Source organism: Nipponia nippon, unplaced genomic scaffold, assembly GCF_047370975.1.
Source record: "Nipponia nippon isolate SJK-2023a ecotype South Korea unplaced genomic scaffold, ASM4737097v1 scaffold_10, whole genome shotgun sequence".
Taxonomy (NCBI): domain Eukaryota; kingdom Metazoa; phylum Chordata; class Aves; order Pelecaniformes; family Threskiornithidae; genus Nipponia; species Nipponia nippon.
The window spans coordinates 12,223,678-12,249,803 of record NW_028262291.1 but is presented as its reverse complement, the minus strand read 5'-3'; the positions used below and the strand labels follow the sequence as shown (position 1 = coordinate 12,249,803).

At 36.5% G+C, this 26,126-nt stretch overlaps 1 protein-coding gene across 24 annotated transcripts in view; it reads right to left on the bottom strand.

The window, feature by feature from the left end:
* The window catches only part of IRAG1 (inositol 1,4,5-triphosphate receptor associated 1), a 126,251-nt gene that overhangs the window by 53,213 nt on the left and 46,912 nt on the right, over window positions 1–26,126 (bottom strand). For 13 of the 24 annotated variants that reach the window (XM_087744887.1, XM_087744879.1, XM_087744916.1 and 10 more), the window contains 2 exons: window positions 18,502–18,614; window positions 71–168 (listed from right to left, as the gene is read on the bottom strand). The gene's annotated coding sequence lies outside the window, so the exon portion shown is untranslated. Of the gene's footprint in view, window positions 1–70; window positions 169–1,204; window positions 1,227–1,355; window positions 1,555–11,623; window positions 11,646–14,689; window positions 14,840–18,501; window positions 18,615–26,126 lie in introns of those variants that run through there. The other 11 variants (XM_087744960.1, XM_009461450.2, XM_087745045.1 and 8 more) reach the window with 7 other exon arrangements.

The window sequence follows — 26,126 nt, the reverse complement described above, 5'->3', positions numbered from 1 at the left end:
CTTTCAGTGTGTTCTCTCTGCAACTCATTTTACCATAGTAGAGAAAGCTAAGTATGATCAGTTAACTTACCCTCTCTGAGTCACGGCTGAGTCCCGTGTTAGCAAAGGCTTAGATAAAGGTGCTTTACTCCATCTCCACTGATAGTTTGGCAGTTAACCTCAAATGCTCTGTCACGTCACAACAAGGATATATAAAAAAAAGCAGAAATAAACAGTCAAGAAAGCATTTTATTAATATTTCTTGACCTCACACTGCCTGCGGTCAAGTCAAGCAACTCTCATTTGTCAACAATGGGAGTTGCATACTCATGAACACAGCCGAACTGCACAATTCTGAGCTGCTTTTTGTAACTCCTTACTTTGTTGTCCTGCAAAGTGTTGTAAAACATTACCATATTAGAAAGGTATCTTTTTGTACTCCTTTTGTATAGCTGTAAAAGCATATGGAATTCATGTAGCATTTTGAATTAATTTTTGCAGCTTCGAAGTACTTAAAAACCACTAAACTTATTTTATTCAAACCAAGTGTGAGCAAAACAGGGTGTTCTTATGTTTGTACCACAGAATAAGTTTTCAAACACAAAGCATGGTTATAGATACACATGGTTTAAGATACACAAAAATAGTTTGTTGGCATACATTAGCTATCTAAAAAAATTTTAAAAACCCCAACAACACAACAAAACAAACAAAATCTATAAAACCAGATCCAGAATATCTTAATAGAAAACCTTTAATATTTTGTACTAGGACTTCAAAATTTTTGTTTATAGAAACACTCACTGGAAAAGAAAAAACCCACAATGAAAGCTGACTCATTTACATTCTTACCCTATGTGACAAGAGATACTACATGGAAATTGGAAGACACTTTCTTTATTGTCTGCAACACAAAAAAAATTTGGCTGTTTCCTACTGCATCTAATTTCTATGACAAGAGAGTGGTTTCTCACATTAAATACTTAAGCTTGCAAGATATTAAGATACTGCTTCAGTCAGTTTACCAAAACACAGTCATAGCCCCAGGACTAATATAAGGCATCTCTGTGATAACAGTAATGCTCCGAGTTCTACCCACATTAATACCTATACAACTGTACAAGGTAAGATCTGAAAGACAAAGTGGTGTTTCTGTTTATAAGATCCAGGACAATACCACTGGGGCGTGCAAAGGGTATTCAACTACTATGTGAATTCAAAGTACCTGTTTTCATTCTGAGAAGTATTGAGATTAATTCCTGAGTGACTTAAATAATACTTCTTGACAATCAGAACACTTCCAGGTTGCAACTTCAGAGACAAGGGATAAATGTGAATAATTCTGTCACAAAAATATTTTAAAGGAAGAAACTAACAAAAGTGTAAGAAGAATACAGCAAATGTCCTCCAGCTTCTAAAAAACTTCTGTCTCTCAAACTCAGCGGGTACAGTCTTCCTCAGGACTACAAGCTACTCATGTAGGACTTGCTTTACAGAGCAGCACAACAGGAAAGAATCTCCTTTTCTGCTTCCTGTTTTCCTTATAGCTCAGGAACACATAAAACTTGATGGTTTTCAATAATCTGCTTGAATGACAGAAAGGAAAAGTTAGGTCAGACAAAGTAAAATGTTCTTTTGGTGCATGTCCAGCCTGATCTGACTGAGAGCACTCAGAATATCTCTAGTAATGGCTAGTTATAACACTCTGTTTAGACAGAAAAACAAAAAGTTTGGGGGTGAGAGGTGACGCTGGTCCATTACCAACAAGAACAACTCCTACAACAAGGCATGTGGTTTGGTTATGTATCTAAAATTTTATATCGGAGTTTAAAGAAATCTGATAACTAACTCCCACAGAGTTTAATGGATAACGTTTTCTGGGAGTTCCATACTTAACTCCAATACAATCCATTCTGGTCCCAGCTTTAGGTTTTTCCCTGATACATTAAGAGAAAAATCAATTGGACCTGATTTCACTCACAGACAATTATTTTAACATAGGTAAATGGAAATTTAAGACATTAAAAGATTGCAACTGTACCTGAAAATAGTATTTTTTGCTGTGAAATACTATCAGACAGCTTCGTTTGTTTTAGCAATAGTTAAAATTTTTATTTTGTTAGCAGTCAGTGTTTAGGTTTACTTCTCTTGCAGCAAAGCAATCTTTCCCCCCCCCCCCCCCCCCCCCCCCAAGAATTCTAGGCTGAATTTCAGGCTGCAGACAATCAGCAGACAACTGAAGAATGTACATATTTTAGAAATACTGAGGAGCAGTATTTCACTAATTTTTTAAACTACTAGACCTAGATTAAGAAAAAAAAAAAAGATAGGTTTTTCTTTTAAGGTAAGTGTATTTTAGGCAGCCTGAAAGTTTCCTGATTCCACTTTCTTTAAGGGGCAATTAGGAATTAATATTGCATGAATCAAATTCTTATTAATTACTCTGTTTTGGATGCAAAGTCTGTTTTCAGGTTTTGTTTTTATTTAACACTAAAAAGGATTTAAAGAAACAAGGTTATAAATAGCATTACCTCCCTGTGAAATCAAATGGTTTTAAGAATTGTATACAAGTTCACAAAAAATAGGTTGTGATTCATTTGTAGTTTTTATTCATTCTGGGGTTTTCTTTCAGCCAATCGGCTTAAGACAAAACTCCAGTAATGTAATTTTATCTGGTTAAGTATGTGCCTAGGATACTGGACTCAGCTCTTGTATGGAAAGGACAGCCAAAGGGAGTTATGGGAAAGGAGAGATCTGCAAGGTCCTTAGAGCAGAGGCTTCTCCCCAGTCATGCCATTGCAAGAACCTGGCACTCCCCACATCCCGGCCTGGAGACAACAGGACAGCTGTGGCAGGAGAACCAACGGGAGATGGCACTTCCTCAGGGATTCCAGACCTAAAAGCTTTTCTCTCATTCAATGGCTTGCATGAAGCACAAACTACAGTTACTAAAGTTACATAAATTTAACTGGCAGCCGTTTCCAGTGTCACTTTTAAGACATTCTCTCCAGAGTAGAGAACTAATATGGCCAAGGACTCTGTGGCAAAAGAGAAAACAATGTATGTATCTCTCTCCTTTTTTTTTTTTTTTTTTTTTTTTTTGCTATCTACACAGTCTGTTTTGTTCTTTTATCACTCTCCAAGTACTCGTGCATATTTCTTAGCCAAAAGCAAAAAAGCTTCTTCAGAAAGTAGAAGAAATTGAAATCAATATGAAGCCATATGTTCAATCTTTCAAAACTTAATAGTGAAAGCCACTTATATATTTCACTGAGCTTACTAAAGGTTTATGCTCAAATCCTTATTTAGAGAAAGTTCTCCAACAATGAACCAGCTAGAGATTTCAAATTTTAATTCTGGTAGATCCTTTACCTCACAGTAAATTGTCTTCCCAAGCCACATAACAAACCTTTGCTACACATGAAGAACACAGTGCACAAGCATGCCAGATGCCAGACTAGGTCATGAAATAGCTATAACTGCCTAACAGATCTTACTATCTACACGTTTTTAGATATGCCTCCTGTATTTTAAATTTCAACTAATCACTCCTAAACAAACTTGCTTTTGTAATTTCAAAAATGGTTTCCCTTCTTTTGTGTAAAAAAAAAAAAAAAGCCCAATGAACTCCCTCCCAAAAACCCACAAACATAAAAAACCCACCATGTGAAAAAATCCCACCACTCTACAACTCATAGACAGCTGTTTCTATAAGTTCTGTTAACTTGCAAACAAAAATTTTACCTCATCCTTCTTCTTACTGACCTCTTTTTTTTTCTATCAGTGGGCTTTCAGCTAGAATGACAAGAACAAGACAACAAGCAGCAGAGCTCAGCCAGATGGCCTCTAGGAAACCAGCTGGGCTAAACTTTGGGGTACTTTAAAATAAATATATATATATTTGGTGAAAAAGATAGTACATGTGATGTTAAGGAAAAATTAGGCCCTGATTTATTCAATATTATGTACAAGTTAAAGAATTCAGCCTGCAGTAGCAAATCTGATGATCAGAAGACTGTCAGATCTCAAGGCAGACTTGATATGTTTCTTAATTTGCAGATTATTTTTTACGGACTTTAAGGAAATGCAGTTTAAAGGAAGAATGTGAACGTGAATTGGGTGGATATTTGGCATGGAGAACAAGGATTTCTAAGCATAAGGAAGAGCATATAAGAAAGTGTGAAGGTAAGAGTGGGAGAACAGTACATTAAGTGTCATTCAGGAGGGTAGTTCTAAAGAACTCTAGAGCTAGGAAGCATCTGGTGAAAAACCTATTGTCTTACAACATAAAGGCAATGACCTTAAAATAGGAGAAAATCCAAAAAAGTTGAAAATGATATGCAAGTAAAAATTGTTGCTCTCTTCCTCCTCCTAAACAACTTACTATTTGAAAGAAACATGCACATTTGTTCAGCAGGCAGCATCAATCTTTGTTCTGTGGTCATGAAAGACCCCTCTGATGCAGGACCTGTGCATTGATAACTGCCCAACAGAAATTGCTAATGATAGTAGTAATAATAATACCAGGAAATAATATTACCACCAAACATGCTTTTGCCTAAATGAGCATCATGTACTCAGTAACATAGAGTCATTTGTCTTTCTTTTTCTTCGACTCCTTTTCACAGATTTGGAGCAACCTAGATATGTTTCCACTGTCTGGACTGCATGTATTATACATCACATTCTAGTTACACATTTATTTTTGTCTATGATGTAGGCAGAGTTGGGAACTTGAGACGATATTTTCTCAAATTGACTAAGAATATAGTCAAGTGGCAATGTAAAAAGAGATCAAATTTGCTTGTGGGGAGGGGAGACAGATAAGATCAGGGGAAAAAAAATCGTGTCCTTTGGTGCTGATTCATTCTTGTTTAAGAAAAACCTTAAGGTTGTTACATGAAGTAATATTTTCAAATGCAATTTTTACATATACACATTTGATAAACTATTCTGTTTTCCAGGACAGCTGGATATCAACTTCATATCATTTGGAAAAAATTACTACCAAAGGTCTAACTTAGAAACATAAATAAGTTGAAGGCAATTAGGGCAGAATACTATTGCTTAGTGACCTAGGAGTCTTGTTGCTAGTCAAGCAAAAAGTTTTCCAAATGAAGAAATTAAACAAAATTCTTTCTTTCCCAATTACAAAGGGTAATCCCAGAGGGCACACTTTGTTGAACAAACCAACAATAAACAGCTTTCTTTGGGATCCTAAAATGCAATTGTGGTCTTTCAAGCAGGGAGATTATACTCAGCTCTCCATCTTGCATAGAAAAACAGAAAAGCAGCAAAATAAGTATTTTATTCTCGTTTTATGCTTCCTGGACAAAATCAGGTTCACAGTTGCTTACTTTAGTGACACATGTACACGTTTTTGTTTGCACTGCAAAAATCAACACACCCAAAAGAGCATGAATGCGTCTCACTTCCTTGTTTATGAGAAAAGAATTATGAATCCAATTCCACTGAGTTTTTTTAAAATATTGTTGTACACCAGGAAAGCAATAACTATAGTATCAACTTATTCAAATAATCAGCCATTGTGTGGACTTTGCTGACTGCTTATTTGACTACAGTTAACTTATATGTTACCTTATGATGGCCAGGACTGGAGGATCAATTCCCAGAATTAAGGAATTCTTCAGGTTGGAAGGTCATTTGGACCAACCTCCCTCCTTGAAGCAGGGTCAGCACTGAAGCAACTAGACTAAGTTGCTTTGGACTTCGTCCAGTTCGAACTTGAAAACTTCCAAGGACAGAAACTGCAGAATTTCTGGTAGATCTGATCCAGTGTTTAATTACCCCTTCCAGTAATTCCACCCCCTGCCCCGCCCTTACATCCAGTCAGAACGTCCCTTGTTGTACTGTATGATCATTGTTTCTCATTCTCCTGCCATGCACCTCCATAAAATGCCTGAGGCCATCTTTTTAGTAACATCTTCTTAAGTGTTGCAAGACTGCAATTAGTTTCTTCTCCAGGCTGAGCAACACCAGCTTGTTCCCTCCACATCCCCTCACAGGATGTGTGCCTCCTCACTACCATAGTGTCTCTCCTTGGATTTGCTTGAGTTTATCAATATCCCGGGGGCCCAAAACCAGAAGTGGCAAAGCACATCTGATGAAAATGTATTCCTGCTCATCCTCCACATCTAATAAATGGATAGACCCTCAAGGAACTTCACTTGTAATGCCAGATGACACGTAATGCCAGTAGTATGAACTAACTACATTATTTGAATCTAATTATTCAGCTGCTTTTTCCACTGACCTGGTAGTTCACTCGTAGACTGTAATGTCCTAACTTGGATACAGGGATGCTGTATATTAGATCACAAGAATTGCTGCTTTTGCTAGAAACTGTCCAATTTTATCCCTAGATTACACACTGATTCTGCAGGCCTAGCTGCCTATGAAGAAGCAAAAAACAACATATATACCTCTTGCCTCCTGCTAACATATGACTATAGAACTGTGAATAAGCAATAACATTTTGTAATGCCATCTTTTAGGCTCTTTTGCTGGAAATAGAAACAACTTGAAAGCCAGCAGCTACACTAACTTCTCTTATCAATATCTAGCTTCAGAAACAGGTTATAATAATTAAAAAAATGATTAATCATACAAAGGATGATCGTTCATTTCAGTATTATCCGGGGGGGGGGGGGGGGGGAGGGGGGGAAGGTTCTCAGTGGCTCGTTCAGGTGTGATGTCAATGCAGAATTAAGGCCAAAAGCCCTGTTCTTGCTCAAAAGATCTATTAAAGCAACACAAGATTTTGCAAACATACTTTGCAGAAGGTCATTTGTCCGTATTGCTGAATCATCTGCTGTTTTGTGTGGGCTATGTTATTCCTTGCTACTGAAAGTACGCTTCTGGGACCATATTAAAAATATGCTGAAGAGTACCTTTCAGATGTAGTCACATAGTATTATTTTCACACTATGAAGTTCTTACAGTAATCATTCCCTGATTTGTTTTCCATTTAAATTAAATTTTTAAAAGGTGTGATGGGAAGAGGCAGACTATTTACTGGACAGTTAAACTTATGTACTACATAAAGGCATACTTTCAGTAGTTTGGAGGAAGCTTTTTTTTTGTACCGGCATTTAAAAACAAAGACCCGCAATATCTCGTGACAGAAAGATCACCCTGTTACTGCTGAATTTAGCGAAGAAATTCAGTGTGCATTTTACTGACCAAGTTAGCAATGGATTGGATGACTCTCTGATGAGGTACATAAATTACCTGAAACAGCAACAAATTCCTCAGAGTTGTGTTCCTTCTTCAGCTAATTGTGCTAACTGAGACAGTTACAAATTTCAAGGTAAAACCAACAAAGAGTATTTGATTTAATAATTTGAGTGCTGCATAGGTATTCTATCAGACAGGATGATGTAGTAATTAAGACTGAAGTAAAATGAATACTCTAAACTCCACACATCACATGGAAATAGTGTGTTAGTGCAGAAACTGTTCTATTAGGCATGCTCATGACACAGCTGTTCTTGTATCTTATACGATGAACTATTCATTTGCATTCTTTAGAAGGGTATTTCATAATGCAGACACAGCACTGATTTAAACCTCAGTCATAAATAACATTTGGTGAGCTTTGTGAGATGAACCCTTTTGCAAGCAGCCCACATTATGGCTTTCCATACTTTGTTCAGATTTCCAGTCTGAATCAGAGCATGTTCCAAATTCCCAATGCAAACAAGTCCTTGAAATAAAAAGATTGAGGGCAGCTGAGTTCTGACGGAAACTTTTAATAGAGCAGTGCATCATATTAGCATTACAACTAACTAACTACACAAGTACTTCAACTGATTACTTAAAAGTAAGGTTCTGCCTACTGTCCCTAGTTTGAAAATATCAGTATCCTAGGAGGGTGACTTAATCTGAGGTAGCACTTGCAAGCCTCTCAAGTAATTTCTGGCTGTGTCTCTGACTTGAGGAGTTAAGTGTCATGATTCTCTCCTGCTCTTAGATGGCAGACTCAACTACTTGGCCTGAACTATATGCGGCTCGATCAAGAAACAGAAAGTCTACCAGTAGGAGACTTCCCAGTGGCTGCAGTCTAGCACCCACAGCCAAAATTACAGGAGAAATAATTTGCCCTTGTTTTATCCTTATTTAACATGCAGATGAGGTAGCTTCAGCAAAAATAAACCTCAGCTCTTTATTTTAATGTGGGGAAAAGGGAGAAGCATACTGCTTATCACTTCAGAAAGAAGAGATTTGCTGACTTGCAGAAAGGATGGTCAGAAAATGAAAGCAAACAGTTTGTGAGAAAAGAAAAGCAAAGCAAGTTCCCATTTCCTGTGTTCTCAAAGCTCTCCCCTTCTGCTTCATTGGAATCCAAAATGAGGGACGAGAGATTATTGCTAGTAAAAAAAAAAAAATAAAAAAGAAATCCAGAGCTGCCTTTCCACGATATCTATCATACAAAGTCTTTACCTACAGAATCCCAGGATTGGGAAAACACGGTAATGCAAAAAAGTGACAATTCAACATTTTATTTTGCAGGTGTCCTTATAAAGAGCCCTCTTAGACTACCCACTCCAACAGCAGCTCAATCATTCTATACTGCTTGACCTTCAAAACATTAACGCTGAGGACCCAAAGAAGAATTTAACCATCAACTGCTGGTTTCCTCACTTTGAGGAAACACAGATGTGTATTGAACATGGACTACACTAAAGTCAGCATTTTCAAATGTGCAACATGAAAGCTAAGCTCCTAAAACCAGATTTAAGTGAATCAAGTATATAATTCCACTTACTTTTAAATCCTTCTCAGCAGGATTTACGAGTATTTATATGGAAGAAATGAGGCCCGTTTTGGTTACGGGCTAAAGTTCTAGATTCAGGAGCTTTACAATTTGCACCCTAATTTGGAAACTATCCTCATTGGCTTGCATCTGCTAGAAAGCATAGTAAAAACACCAATAACTTTTCATTTTCTTTAGAAAGCTACCAAATACAAAATTCTAAGTCTTTAAGAACAGATGGTTTGCTAACCTTATTTTTGTGGTTTTCAACAATTGTTCTCCAAACCCCAGAACTAGGAAAGTTAATAATAAAGATCAAAGCTATCAGAACACGAAAGGAATTTTTATGGATTGACTGGCATGTACTGTACCAAAAAGCCACATTTTTCTGGGTAATTAGACAGTTCAGAACAAAGCTTTGAGGCAAACAACAGCTTTGCTCTTCTGGAATAGTACAAGCCAAATGTAGCAAAATGTTCCTCATGTGCAATTTGTCAAAATCTTTCCCTGATAAAATTATTTAGCCAACACCATTCCATCACTGATTATATCCAGGAGTTGATCCAAAAACAATGTACCAGCTTTATGCACAATCTCATCTCATCAACATCTAAAAAAACCCACACTCATTTATTATGGTTTTATCAGTGTTGTGCACAGGGAGCCCCTAGCAAAGAGATGAGCTTAAACCAGAGAATTACTTCTGCAGGGAAAGAGAATTATAGACTTTGGGCGTTATATTTTATATACTAGGTTTTAAAATTTTGGCCTCAAAACCTAAAATGAAAATGGGGGAGGTGAGGAAGGGGTAAAAGGAGCAGAGTTACACATGGAAGACAATTTGAAAGAGAAACAGGACATATCATGGGTCAAGATTTGCAATAGGAATATAAGATCTCACTCCAGTTGTTCTCTGTGTCTCTTCCAGAGTGCACCTTCTCTACAATAAGAGCAAGTGAATAAGGTGCATACTTGCCTTTCAGTCATCTCAGTTTGCAACCAGTAGTTTAGCTCAAGCTGCTAATGACTAAGGTTGTCCTGTTCCATTGTAGCTGCTAAAAGTTTGATAACTTCTGGCAGAGGAGCACAGTGACAACGTGGGGGAGGAGCAGCATTCACATCTTGATACTGAGCTAAATCTACCAGAACTCATCTTTCTTAGCCCTGTTTCATAGCACTTTATCAGCTATGTAAGAATTCAATATTGCTATTGTCATTACTGTCTTAAGAAATTATGATGCGTATCTAATTATGCTCATTTTATAACTTTATATATAAAATCAGACAAAATAGTATTCTGTATTTGCTTATAAACAATTTGTATACAATATATAGTCTGTATACATTGAGATTTATTGTCTTACCATTTTTAATTCTTTCCTTATATTGAATAATCTAAACAAATTTATATTAAAGTAATGGAATGTGGCTACTTTATTTTAAATTTAAAACAGTTGTAGAAAGTTATGGAATGAAAAAGATTCAATGATTCTAATATATTATGCAATAAAAAATACAAACCAAAGTAAAATATTTAGAAAATGTGTCTTAAAAGAAGATATAGCAAGTCGTCATAATTTTAACAATGCCATAGAACTACACAGATAAGACTAATCTAAAACAGAAGAAATGCTGAAATACCAATGCTTCAAAAGTTTTACTATTAATCAAAGTTTTGGGGTTTTAGAATGCCTCTAAACTACATTCTGGCAAATGCAGACAGAAAAAGCTACCTGAGGTAGTGGAGGGCAAATAAAAAACCTTAAAAAGACTGAGATAAAGGCAAACAGTATAAGCAATGAATGATACTGATTCTTTCCAGACTCCTCCTTTAATATTTTGATGTTGACCTTTACGTGCTTTGCTATTATGCCAAAACAAAACAAATCTCTCATTTAAGAGCTGATTGCTTTATAATTTTATTATCATTTAAGGCTTTCATCCTAGTTCCTAACTTTAAGATAATAACTGTCCTACATAAGAAATTAATGTAGTATTTCATTACTAAATAGAGATATGAGAATGATAAATTAACACAGGGCTGTACAGCATACCAAACTTTGCTATTTCATTAAATTTCTTTACAGAAGTCAACAAGCATTTTAATACAAGCAATATGTATTTACAAAGAGAGGTTTTGATAAAGTTCTCTACCAAATATCTTAAGGAAGCTCTGCTCTAACAGGACAAGAGGGAAAGACCTCTTGTAATTTAAGGAAGGAGACAAAGGGTAGGAGTTACAGATCTGCCTTTCTGCTGCAAAGACTGCACTCCCACAGGGGCTGTACTGTTCAACATAGTCATGAAGAATCTGGAAAAGAGGGTGTGTACAGCTGATTAAAAGATGAGGTGGGATAATCAGATCTAAAGCCAGCCAAGGCTGATACTGAGCACCTGAATGATAAAATGGCAGGTGAAATACACTGCTAAAAAATGCAAATCAATGCACATGAGGAAAAATAACTGTAAAATATATTTAGCTAAATCAGAGCCCATCATTATGTTTTACCAGTCAGGAAAAAGACCTGAGTCATTTTGGACAGTTCTCTGAAAATAGCATTCAGCAGCAGCCAAAAAGGCAAAAATGTTAAGAATTAGTAGGAAAGAATTGAGAACAACATAGATTATGAGCATATTATGCCCAAATCTTCAAAACAGTTCTAGTCACATGTCAAAAAAAAAAAAAAGTAACATAAATACAAAGGGTACACAGAAGAAAGAATAGTCAGAAATTGCAAATGGTTTCCATGCAAAAAAGACTAGAACACTTCAATTTGAAAAAGGGACACTGCTGGATAGAAACAGCTTAGAAATTCTAAAAAAATCATTAACAGACTGGAGAGGGTGGCCTATTAATTATTTACTCACAATTCCTCACAGTACACAAGGATGAGGATGCCAAAAGCAGTTATTAGGCAATAGTTTAAGTACAAAAGAAGCTCCTTCACACAGTATATAATTAAATAATTGAATTTGTTATCACAGGAAGTTGTGAAAGAATTGGAGCATATAAGTGAGTTCAAAAAGGGATTAGACGCATTCAGAGGAGAGGTACAGTAGTAGTTATACAGCCTCTGATCCTGGAAAGCCCTAATCAGCAGATAGTTGAAAATCGTGAGGGTTAAACAATGTTCCTGCTTTTGGCGTAATATAAACATGATCCTCATGTGGGATTAGGTGAATAGTTTGCATGACCTGGATACGTAGTTCTAATGTTCACTGGTGGAAGCAGGTTCAATTTCTGAAAGAAACTGATTTTGAGAAACGGAACAAAGGAAAACTGCCTTTACGCCCATTATGAGTAATTAGCAATGCGGAAGGAAAGGATGAATTGAACAACAGAGAGAAGAAAGTAATGGGAGAAAAATACTTTTTCTTACATTTTTCTAGTCAATACGAGGCAGTACATGCTAAGACCACATCCAGGACTAAGATCCTGCTGCCATAGGATGGTACTGTGCTGGATTCCTAAGTAGCCTTCTTGAAGAAGTAAACATACCTCAGTCTGAAGAATGTCTGGTATCTCCCTGCTTTGTCAAATTTTAGATTCTTCCATATGAACAAACTTCAGATGTTTTTAAGAGGCTATTTGGGTGGCAGGCCGGACGATGAAAGTATTTTCAGTTCTTTAAGATTTATCATACAAGAAGTACTGGATTTCACAGGTGAAAAAAGTGAGCCAGCACTTCTCAAACTTTGCAGTCTTACATGTACATACACACATTTGCTCACACACACACTAAAAGACATTTCCAATTTTATAGCTGTATGAAGAAAATTCTGTTTGACTGAAATATTATTTAATAGAAGACAGGTGAAAATCAATATAGAACCTTCTTCCCCCTCTTTCTTTCTCCAGAAGATCAAGAAACTGAGACTGGCACGAAGGCTTACACACCCCTTGATTACAAAGGACTATTGCCATTCTCCATCTTTTTTCCTTCTTATTGTCTTAGCCTACCAGTTTCTTCCTTTGTCACCACCTTACCTATCACATATATTCAGTTGCACAGTGCTGCCTACACTCCTGCTCCCAACTACTCACATGTGGCTGACTCAGAAAAAACATGAAAATAATCTCTTCTCAAATCAGTGGTACAAACGGGGGAATGTTTTAAGACGCTCTTGCAACTCCCACTGTTTTTCTCCCACAGAATCTACACCAGTAGAGTGCAAAGAAATAAATCAAACTTTCTGAGATAGAGACTGGAAGTCTCTCTTCTTTTTCTCTAATTAATGTTTCTTTCTAGTTCAGCCAGCATAAAAATCAGGTCTTAGTAAACAAGGAAATGTTAAGAAAAAAAAAAATTAGTCTCAGATATGATGGATGGCCTTCTGCCCTGAGGTATTAAAATTTGGAAAAAAAAATTAGAAATACTACATATGAGCCACATGATTTTCCAACTCTCAAAGTTATTTCACACTGTAAGTAATATTTCCCTTGTATACCTAGTAAGCTGAATCTGTAAGAGAAATTCCACAATGAGATTGCTTTAACAATGAAGAGATAATATATATCATTATAACTTCTCATGCGCTATTGCTAGATTCTACATCATAGGCTAACAGTACACAGACAACTAACAGTCCCTGCACAAGATCAAAATAGACAAACTATATTTAATTCTTGTCTACCAAACTTTGTAAGCAACCTACTTTCTTTTCCAGTAATGAAAAGCACAATCAAAGCTTCCACTCACTACAGAAAAGCTTTGAAGAGATAGACGGTACATTTTGTTTGCCTCTAAACTTCCAAGTTTTCCCTGTGCTGGATTGCTGCAACACTAAGTCAGATATTATGCCTTTAACCTTAGCGGACCACATCTTGTCCTCCTGTTGTAAGGGCTTCAGGACAGAACTAAGCAAGGAAAGCTTACTAAAATCAAATCTTGGGAGCACAGACAAGCAAAGGAACATGATACCAAGCAGGGAATGACTCTCGTCTTTAAAAGAGCTATTATGCTTCATTTGTGGTCTCTGAATGCCTACTCCAAGATTTCCCTCACCCAGAACACAGTTACTCGGAAAGCAGCAAGTATCTGTCTTTTGGGGTAGGGGAAGGGAAGTGTCTCTTAATACAAGCACAATAATTGTACATTAAGGAACTTAAAGTTTTTCATATTTCTAAAATAAAAAAGCCAAAATTCTTACCCGCTGACATCACAAGAGCTTTGCTTGACTACTCAGGATATGGCCAGTATGAAAATTTTGGAAAAACAGTCATCTCTTGATAACAGACTAGTAAGGAGCTGCAATACTGCCTCCTTTTCAACCTAATAATTTTAAATGAAACATCATGTTTTCTAGAAAAGTATATAATTTTCCAACTACATATCAAAATGCGTACGGGTAGCTACACCTGAAACAGCTCATGAAACTAAGTAAAGCTTTATTTTGAGAAAGTAACCAAACAATTCTTTTCAATCCTGGTGATAAAGGTTTTAAAATTTATCATGGAAAAGGAGAGAAAAAGTGGAGTAACAGTTAATATTCATGCAGAACTGGTTTGGATAAGAATACGCTTTTCCAGTTCATTGCCTCTTCAACTTGAGGTGGGTCAAACACAGGTTGAATTATACCTTTATGGCACACAAAGTATAGATTTCTCTGTAGTGAGAATCTGTCCCACAAAACTGTAGCACTCCTAACATAATACTGATAAATGAGTTAAGGCTGGGCTTGTTGACCTTTTTGGTACATGCATTCTCAAACTACAAATTGCAAATGAATGTCTGAGGATAGAAAATAGCCTTATGTCACTAATTTATTAAAAATTATTTGCTTCCATTAGAGTTTTGCTGTATTTCCTCTTTTTGGCTGTAAAGAGAAATTGTCCTAAGAATAATTCCATTTAATTGAACTACAAAATAATTTTTTATACACCATTAAAGCAACAGATTTATTATAAAGGAAATACATGTAATTTTAGTCTACCTTGTGTGATTGCTTCCATAGTCAGTTTTACAGGTATGCCTTTTCTTACTTAAAAGATTTTATTCCAGTTCTTGTCTTTGGCCCAGGGAGGAATTGTTATGAAATGTTAGTCACCATCCTTATCACATATGTATTCCAAGTTCAAAGCTTCTGTGATACAAACACAACACTTTAGTATCAAGCATTTAAAATGGTATATTTTCTTGCAATTAAAAATCATCAGGATTGAGAACTTAATCTAAGTGAAATATATCCACATTTGCTACAAAGTAGGAGCAAAATATAACTTGTTTGTTCTATCACTATGATGAGAATTTCTTCAAGGAAAAAGAAGAGGGGTTTGTAACTTGTTTTTGCTTTGGCACATAAAAAAAAAAAAAAAACATTAGAGAACTTTTCAAAAGACAGTTTTTCCATCATCCAAAAGTTAAATTCTCGTCTTGGTATCCTTCTTCCCCTTGAAGCTCTAATGTTTGCAGTTTTGCCTTAGAAATTGTGTTTTGGTACACATTATGAAACTTTCTCCAGTTTACTTATATCTCTTTATCAATTCAGTTAAACCAAAGTGAACACTAGCTTTACATTAGTCCTATTATAGTTATTAGCATTGATATAAAGAAAGCAAACCTTGATAAGCTGAGGAAGTTGGGTTTTGTTGGGTTGTTTTTTTTTTTTTTCTTACAGACAATGCAGATATTTGCTTTTACTTGTCAACTGAAAATGCTGTTTTCATTCAAAGATTCATCAATTTGGATATGGCTGGATACAGTTGTTAAATATTGAGCTAAGATTTCTTTCAAACATTTCTACCAAAACCAGTAACACCAAATTTGGTGTTCTCTGCCAGAGAAGGAGTAAGAGAAGAAAAAGAGCCTAGACCTATTTCATTCTGTACATCATCTTCAATAGGAGAGTTATTACAATACCACATGCCTTCAACAGATTGAGAGGCACGAGAATACATAGAAAGGGGACCTTTCATGGAGACTCACTTTAGCCTAAGGCCATTTGTCTTCCTAAGTTTTCTGTTTGGTTGACTGGTTTGGGATTTTGTTTGTTTCTAAGTCAACTTAAGTTCCTGCCCTACAATCAGGAACTTAATTTAGGCTCTCTGGAGAAACCTTTCTCTTCTCAGCTGACTCCAGGGGAATCCCAGGGAGGCAAACTTCATTAGGCTAAAATTAACATTGTTTTATATAACCCCCTTTCCTGACTTATTTCAGATTACCTTCTAAATTGCTTGGGGCAAGGAAGGAACAGCAGGCTAAAGAGAGATAGCTTCTATCCTTCTCTTAATTTTATTGGCTAAGAAATTAAATTCTTAAGAATTAAAATCTTAATTCTCTCTCTTCTCTTCTATCCAAATCCCAGGCTGCAGTCATTAGGAAACCATCTTCCCAATAGTTTTGCCTCACAAATGGAAAGAAATAAGAAAGCTAGAACTAGAGTTACTAGATTTTCTATAAACGCTTAATGTACGTTCCACTAATCTTATCCTTCCTTTATTTCTTCTTTATAATACCTAACAACTGACTATGAACAAGTAACACTTGCCAAGCTAGCTTAACAAACAAGATATACAATGTCTACATCTATGCAAAAAAAAATTAAATCTAAAGATCAATTAATAACAATGATACTGTTTGATCTGTGTAAATAAGATGATGTCAAATTGTGTTGAACATGTTTCTAAGGCACGTAAAGATTTTTTCCAACACAAACTTTTTTGTTGTTGTTAATGTTTCTTAGTTAGAACAATGTTTATTTTAATTTCCATGGTGCTTAATGGCAACCCACAAATTCATTTTCTAAGTGTTCCCTCCAAGTGTTTTGTTTTTAACCCTCTTGGAGGAAAAAAGTATATTTTTACAGAATGAAGAGGATAAAGTTACTAACTGAACATGACATTTTTGTGGTTTTGTTAAAGGAATTATTTAAATTTAAAGTCGGAGCCAGCTATGATTTTTTTCCAAAATTCTCATTATCCAGTTAACTCAGAAATGATTCACTGAAGAAGCAACAGAATCTAGAGATAAACAAACAGGGCAACTACAATACTTTCCGTAACAATTAATTTGCCAGCCTGAGTGAATGGTACCACACTTTTCTATCACCCACGTGAAAGAAAAAACACTTCAATTCTAAATACATGTTAAGCATGCTTTTGAACTAAGTTGAAGCAAAGAACAAATTTCAAACGCATAGCTTGTTTTAATTACAACCAATACCCTAACTGAACATTGTACTGCAGAGCTTCATGAACATTCAATGACAGAGTAACCAATTACACAACAGTAGTGCTTTTGATATTAAAAATTACATTTTCTCCTTCAACTTTTGCAGCAGAGTGGAGCAATGGAATTTTATTTAGTTTACTCATCAGGTTCATAACTCTGTCTTCATTTGTATTTCTGCAACTATACCAAGCCAAAAACCAGGCATTAGTAAGTCATATAGCTTTTCTAGTCAATTCACTCTGCAAAGGCATGCAGAAGTTATTTGCTCAATTGACTTTAACAAAGCTACACAGTTGTAACCCTTACTGTGATGGGTTAATATTCTTTAGGGAGGTCTGTAAACATGAAAACATGATGAATATGCTTTACATTCGTACATTACTCAATCTTTATAACTGAGCGGAACATTGAAATTTCACCAATTTAAATCATTATTTCATAGCACAAATCCAGCAGAAAACACTAGAACCATGTGTATAAGGAAGTGAGGGATGCAACAGTTCAGTTCTGAACTATTCAAGATATCTGGTTCTTCACTGTATATTTTCACTGTATAACGGCTCATCTCTCACTATATCCTGCAAATATTTTGGGAAAGCTGAGTTTTTTTGGGGTGTGTGTTTATTTCTCAAAAGACCTATTAAGAACCTCAGAACATTCGAAATACTAGCAACATAATTCTTCAGCTTTTTCAAATAAACACTTGCCAATATAGCTAAGATTTACCACTGTGAAGAAGAAATGATCATTCCCCAACGCACTTAAGTGAAACCAGCCACTGTATCTTACTTCTTCACCTGAACTGTTTATCAGATGTTGGTATTCTGAAATACTGCTTCAGGATAGGTCCTAATTATTAAATTCACTGTAGTAAAACTCATCATGTTATCTAATAGTAGCTGTCTGGTCTTCTGCATGTCTGAACTAAATCTCACTTTTGTCACATATCCAAACCACACCACACTTTCAGTTAGCAAGAATGCACAGCTACATACTGAATTTTATGACATAACTTCCATCCCTGAACATCCATCTAGACGGAGCATTGAACTCAGTGAGAATTATGTTTGATAGTTACGGACAAAAATATAGCTTTTGGCTATTAGTTAGGCAATCCAACAATGATTTTTTAATCTTCTAGTTCATCAACTTCAGTTTCTGATCTGGACTGCAAAGGATTAACATTTTCATAGACAGTAAGCTACCACTGTTGGCCTCAATAGAAGAGTGTACAAACACAGAAATTGGTGTTATATGAACATTTTCTTAGTGTTCTGTATCTTCTCATCTGTAACTTTTATGCTATTTTTTATGAACAATTTAATTAAAATTGGTTTATGAAGCAGCACTTATTTAAAAACTAGCAAATCGTCAACATACACGTTAATCGACCAAAAAAAAAGACTGAATTATTTTTTTAAATTGTCAGAATAACAAGTAGCTGACCTATGTAACTCTCATATGCACAAGACTCCTATTAGCTTCAATGGATGAGACCCGCAAATGAGAAATTAGCCCAACTGTTTCAAATAACAGAAGCAAAATTTAAAATGCAACCAGAAAACTAGGTATTACCTATCAGAGGAATTTAAGGTCTGGAACTGTCAGGGTCAGCATAGTGCCCTGTAGCACTGTAGGGAAAATTCAGCAGGCTGATGGTTGGAATGCTGTAGGCAGGAGCCTCCTGTCTTAAACATAAAAAGAAACAAATATAATGTTATCTAGACAGAAAAGAGGTTTTTTTGTTTAAGCAAAATAAAAAACTCCTCCCAAACAGATGATCAAGCAAAGAAAGAAAATGGGATGTTAGTTTCTTTCAAATAATCACAGAATAACTAATCAGTGACTAACAGAAATAAAGTATGTAGCCAGTTTGCTTAAGAACAAATGAGATCTTGTTCTGCCATTTTTTACTGAAGTTAACTTCAACAAAAAGGGCCTCTAGACATTTCTAAAGTGAGCTGAAGGAAGCCAGAAAAGTTGTTCTTTAACTGGATCACCATGTCTCTTTGGTTTTGTGAGCGTCTTTTAGTGTTGCTGTTTTTCCCAATGTTATTCAAAACCCATGAAATCAAGAGGGCGGGGGGGAAATGAAATACACGTGATCTGATCCATAAAACCAATATTTGCATACTCTGAGTAATCTTCAGAGAAAGAGTTCAGTATTTTGCTGTATATTTTCAAGAAAAAACTAAATCTATGACAGGTTATTAAAAGGGTATCTAAAGGAGCAGGTGCAAGTGAGCAGTGTCCATGGTGTGGAACTCCTGGAGTTTCATCAACCTTACAGCTTGCATACTGACCTTGTATATGTACAAACAAAGGGACATCATCAGTGGAGAAACCACTTCAGTTGCAAGGAAATTTTCAGAGAACCGATTCTTGACCCTCAGCTGCCTTCTTCAAATGATCAGAAAGCAGATGAGGGCTGCTGTCTCTGGATATTACTTTATTCTCCCTGGCTGAGCTTCAAAACATCTGTTATATAAGGAAAGTCTAATTAGAATGGCTGCCTCTACCCGGCTGGCTGACATTTATTTGCCATGGGAAGAACCTGTCCACTAACAACATTCCCATGAGCCTGACTGACATGCCTGAAGAGCAGACTGAGTAGAGTCTATAGTCTGTTCCCAATGACTGCAGAAACCTCAGATCTTTTCCATTTTGGCATTGCAGCCTTGATGGAAAAAAATCTGCAAAATAGATGAGGGTCTGTTCTACAGTCTAACAGTGCTCTGCACTGCTTTGGAAAGATGACAAACATATGGACTGCCACCAACTATTAGAACTTAGTGTGAAATCACAGGAGAGTTATCAGCATGTAGCTTTCATGATCTGTTTCACACACATTTGCAAAAGTTTTCCAAAATAAAGTTAAGATATCAGCGCACAAACAGTTTTGTAACCTATGTCTCTCTACATTAAGAAACAAGTTGTTTCTAAGTTGCTGAGAACAAAACCTGTTCTTCGGGTATTTTATTTTAATGATTTTACATCTTATCTCCCTCATCATAATAAGCTCACTTGTCTCCTTGTCTCCTGCCAGTCTGGAGGGACAAGAGACAGCATTTACTGTGCCTGGTTTTGAGCTTCACACACGCCAGGTTGCCAGCCAGCAGATAAAACAGAATCAGTGATGATTTCAGCTCACAGTGGAGCCTTTCTCCCTTAGCAGCACTAAGCTGGGTCTCTCCTCTCTTACCACGCCACTCATTTTCACTTGTAGGAATGTAATACTTTTGAGATCCTCTCTTGCCAAATTCAACAAGTTGGACAAGTTCAAAGGCTACTGGGAGGGAATGAAGGGAGGGCAGGGAAGAAGGGGGAAGGATAGTTGGCTGACAACCAAAATAAGAGCACAATCTTTATTCCAAGGAAAACAAGACCAAAAATAGATTTTGGAAAGAATAAATGCATAGCTAACACTTAAAGGCGGCTAGTGCACAATATATAATGAGAAATGTGTCCCTAACCAATAGCCATATAATCCTTTTTTCCTTGAAAAAAGCTTAAGCAGCCATGTTGTCTGTTCAACTCTCCCTCTTTCCCCCAGCACTGCAATAATTTTTGAAGCTGGTGAACAGGTTCAATCAAAGCTGACCCAGGGAATGGCAGGTATCAGGCAGTTTGCATTTCCATGGCAGATGCAAGTTCAGGGGTACAGCATCCGAAACAGAGACTACACAGAATAGCTTTGAAATACAGAATACACTGATGTTGTAACAATCATGGTGAGGGCGCTATATGTATAGGACGCAGTTCTAAGGAAGATCAGGTTTCTGTATTTCAAGTATTTGACAGTTTCATGAAATATAAAAGCTACAGTTTCGAAGTTTCACACATCTCCTCCTCCCATTGTCTTCTCCAGTTAGGTTATTCATATAACCACGTATTGTCAACAGTAAAAGTTACATTATTGTAAATGAAGCATAGATAAGCTAATTTTACAGGCACACGGTGTAACCACAGAAGCATCTCCCAAGCTTGACAGAAAAGATAATCACTGGAATTCTAAGAAAAATTTATTGATCCTTGTTTATTAAATATTTATGGATCTAACATTTGGACTTCTCTATGAGATCTGTTAAAAAAAACAAACCAAAACCACAATCAGTCCTGTTGACATCTTTGTTTAAGAATAAACCTGTGTGGAAGTTGATTGTGCAGTGCCCCATGCAGAGCAGCTGAGAAGGAAAGTAAACAAAGAATCCACATAGAGGTTGAGAAAGAAGCATGTTTCCATGTGCATGGAAGTTTGTGCAGCTATAAAGCTACAAAATGTCAAATCTCTCAACAGTTAAAACCAAAATTGAAATATTAAAACTAAATCCCAAAGATGCTCAAAATTTGTCACAGAAAAATACTGTAATGAGGTTGCAAATACAAACTATTCTGTAGTAGAGATGAGAGAGGTGCTACTATCTATGTAACACTGCAACTCTTATTTTGAGAAAAACTATAAGCCATGTACATGGTAGTAGTTTATTCAGACGTTTTACAAAAACAAAGTAGCCCAAATGTACTTAGAAGTATTAGAGGATTTAGGTGTGCCCTCAAACTACAGGGTACCATAGTGCCTCTAAGAATCACTACATCTGTATGTTTACCAGCATAGTGACCCTTGAACAAGAACATTAATCACTACCTAACAACTGAAACAAAAATTTAAAATACGTATTTCTACCACTGATACATTCTTGATATCAGACCTCTCAACTGGACTTCAAAGCATATGTTAAGGAAAACACTTGAAATAATTATGTGACTGTTGTGGATTACCATATTCAAACTGAACAGCACACTGTTATGCAGTTCTCATTTGAACCTTGAGGATCCTTCAAGCAATTAGGAATAAAGAGAACAGAACAGTTATATTGCTTTCAAATAAGGTTCCAATTTTTCCAAGTCTTCTCTTCCCTGTCTAACTTGTTCCTCAGTAGAAGAGAGAACAAGGCATAGAAATGCCTGAAGTAACAATTCAATTCCATAACTGAACTTACAGTTGCCAATACAGCATGCCTTCCTTTACTTGCTATGTTTTATGAAGGAAGTTGAATTTCCTGCTCTCTTCAAGAAGCAACTGAATGTTCAAGGCTTTGAGCCCCAGAGAGATGCTAAGGATTCCATTAGCTACTATTTAATTTCTTTTCTTTTTGATAGCAGTGTTCCCATAGCTGCCTCAGGAGCAAGGGCGTTTCGGACTGACTATTGTAATGTTACAGAGAGGAAACCTACACTGTCCGATGCGCTCTGTATGCTGATTTTCACACTCGGTATCATGGGATTGAAGGAATTTAGAGAAAGATCAACATTTTCAGCAACTTCTCTTGCAGAGAAATGGGAAGTTGCTCAAAGTATTGAACTCTGTCACACAAGTCATGGAAAAGCAACTCAATTAAGTAGGGATCCAACTGTCCCTTTTGACACAGCCACTTTAGGATTTATAGAGTTAGGCCACATTTTGCTCACAGATTTGCTCACAGGGCACCTGGAACTACGTGGCAACTCTGCCCTCTAATATACTGAGCATCTTTGTCGTATTCTCAGTTCCACAATCACCCTGTCCCAGAAAGAGCTGGTAAAGCACTGGCAATTTGTACATAATTTTTGAGATTTTTATTGCTATAGCAACTGAGTGTAGGCATTTAAACATAGCAACAGACTTTTTATAGCACTTTCTTGGATGTCAAAATGGCATGTTGTTTTATTTTCTAAGCAGATGCTCAGAAGATAAGTACACAAGATGAATGTACAGTACCCACCTTCAAAAGGAAGAAAAAAACCTCTCAACACAATCTCTGAATCATATAAGCAGACGGAGAAGAGTAAGGCATATTGTGAGTTTAAAGGATTTTGTTCTGAGAAAGCATATCACTAACTACTACCTGAGAACAAGATTAGGTGAAAAACTTTATTGATTTGTGCCCATTTTGTAAAAAGATATGCAAATTTGCAAGGTCCTACTCTGAAGGGAAAACACTTGTCATCAGCTCTGATCTTTACCTGTTAAGCAACAGAAAAAGGGAAATCATCTCCATATTAAGTGGAGCCAGATTCTCAGGTGGCATCAAAATCCAACAAGACAGACCCTTAGTTCATGCACACGGGCAAAGCTCTACACATTCCAAAGATGATAAGAAAGGCTACTTTTCTCTGGTACAGTGTTTTTCCTTGGGTCCTTTAAGTTCTTTATCATTTCTAGAAGTGATCAGTGAAAATTTCTGAACACGTTCTTAGACATGGATATACCAAGCAGCAACAGGACAGATTTCCTGGGGGATCTTTAGGTATTATTCACCTTTCTGTTATGGTTATATGTCAGCTTTGTGTAGAGTGGGATGGTTGATGTTTGCCATTTTACCAACAAAAACCATTTAAAATCTGTTAAACAGGAAATGTCAAAGACTTTTAAAAAACATGAATCCAACAGGAAACGTTGAGACCTTCTTATATGGGTGCAAGGTTGTTAATATTCCAGTGAATCTATTCCATTAGCACACAATATATGAGTTTTGGAAGGGACATTTTAATGCTGTGTTTTATGCAGGAGAGATTTCAAACAGGTCCCAAATGCTCAGCACACAGATAAAAATTGAGTTTTACATGTTGAGGTTTTAGAATATATCCCACAAATTCCTTCTTCCTGTCCCTCACAGATATTTTCACTTAATTCAGTGAATAAACACAGAGCAGTTTTCAAGTCTCCCAATCTTGCTGTAAGTATCTAAGATACTCGGGAATTCTGATACATCTGCTTGGCTTTCTACAGTCTGCTCCACTGACTACTGCCCTTACTAAAACCAGCTTTTAGAGCAATGCTGATAATTACACCTATCAAAGAATAGGAATGATAAATTTATTAACTGCAACAGCCCTCAGGGAAGTCAAGATGACAGGCACAACTATACTCGCATAGGGAAATAAGCGCAATATTTAGATTTGCTTACAAGATGTTTTTAGTCTGAGATGATGTGCAGAACATCAGCTTGACTTAGCACCTCCTCCTGGGGCAAACTCCACCCATTGCGACTAAGCCCCTAATTGTATCATGCTATTTTCATAAGCCCAGAGGTCAGTCACATTCATTCACTATTTAAAAAGAAAAATATGGGAAATTCAGTGGCTGAAATTGTGAAGCACGTGTGCATTTTTGTACACTGTTAAATTATTTCCCATCCTCTCCACAAGCTCTCCTTCAACTTATGGTTAAACATTTTATTTTTAATTTTTCTGTTCAGCAGTTAGAGCACAGTTCAGCACAACTTCAGAAGTTTTAACAGGAAATGTTAATCGACATCATGCTTTATTATATTTCACTACCTGCACACATACACCTCCTTCTAAAAAGGCCTTTTCAGAGACATTTCAGAGAAATGAAACCGGGGAAACATTTGAAAACGAAATAGTGGATTTTTCGTTTCCAAAATTTCAGAAACAGATCTTTCTACAGATCCTTCCATTTGTTAGTGTATCCCTCTCTAAGTTCAAAACAAGATGGGCAAAAATGGACCCACTGCTCCTACTCAAATTCTCCTAGATTTCAGACTCTTTATTTCCTGCTAACTAACATAGCCTTTACCTTTGTGGTATTCACCAAGAGCTTGATCTGGCCGCACTGAAGTGAATGGAAACTTTGCTGATGATTTCAAAAGCAAAGGCTCAGAGCCAAATTCCCCATGTATAACTTCAGCGTTACAAAACATTCTGCAGAATTATATAAACAGTAATAATTTTACTCTGAAGGCAAGCCCCAAAGCAATTGCTGTACTTGACCCAGCAGCACAGAACTTCTACCATGTACCCATTTCCAGGATGCAAAACCTTACAACTGGTAAGAAAAAAAGTTTGCAACCCTACCTAAAATGCTTCCCCCCACTCCATTTATATCAACTTTTTAACTCCTTTGCTTTTTGCAGAAATTGCAGGAACTAGCTCAGTGGACCCCATTTTATAGCCATGAGATAGCAGTTCTGTTTGGACAATCGCCAAGATAGGTGTATTTGCACATAAATCAGGGGACAGCAAAATGATTCTAAAGTATAACTTTGTATCATGACTAAACACAACAGAATATGCTTTAGCATTAGTTTGGGGAAGAAACTTTCAGGTTTACAAACACCATACACACTTGGCATACATTACCTGCCAAGTTTGCATGAATCCCTCCCTGTGCCTCTCATCCTCCCCTCTCCAAGCAATCTGTGTTAGCATTAAAAAAAAAAAAAAAAAAAAAAAAAAAATCTTTTTCTACAGGCCTTACTTGTCCAAACTCACAGGTGATCACATTTACAATATTACAGTCCCTGATGACTTGTGATACCTAAAGACTTTGGGTTTTGTACATTTTAAGGGCAGGTAAAAGTTCTAGCAGGTGGTAAGGTATTCTTGATTTCAGCTATAAGTTGAAGGGTGGCGGTAGTCATTCTCATTAGTTATGTTGTTGTTTAAATCTTTCAGATACTTAATACCTTTGGTAATTCCTATGTAAAATCAAATTTCTCAAATTATTTTCCAGATTGTAAAGTTAATAATAGACACATTGAAATAAACAAAGCAAAGAAAAATAAAGCAAAAGCCTATTTCATCTACATACCGAAGAGGATTAAATCCCAGGATGCTGTTAGAGACCAAGCTCTCCAACAAAACCTGAGGCTACAAGTCTACTTGCTCTAAGTATCAAATCCCTCTCTCCTTTTCAGAATTCTTAGGACCTACTTTCCAGGGAGGGAAACTGAGTTATTATTTCAAAGCGCTACCATAACAGTCACAGTCTTAGTTCTCCATAACATACCACTACACATGTACATAAGCAATAATTCACGTCTTGAGTCACTAGTTCATAAGCTTACAAAGATCCATCACCCACTCAGATTTCCTTTCTGTCAGTGATACTGAGATCCAAAACATCTCTTTGACCCACTTTTCAAAGGAAGTACAAGTAGAGAACACATCACAAGGAAATTCTTCTGCTTAGTTTACAGGAAGGCTGCAAGTTAGGACAGGGAAGAGATCTCTCTGCCCACAAATCGCCCAGATCTTTAAATAGCCCACAAACCTTGAAACAGCAAGGATTTTCTTTCCCCTTCCACTCACAAACCATTTGATGCTTCTTTTTCCTGGACTGATACACTTCTCTAAGAACAGCAACTAGATGAGGCAAAAGAACTCCATGACATGTAAGGAACATACACATATGACCC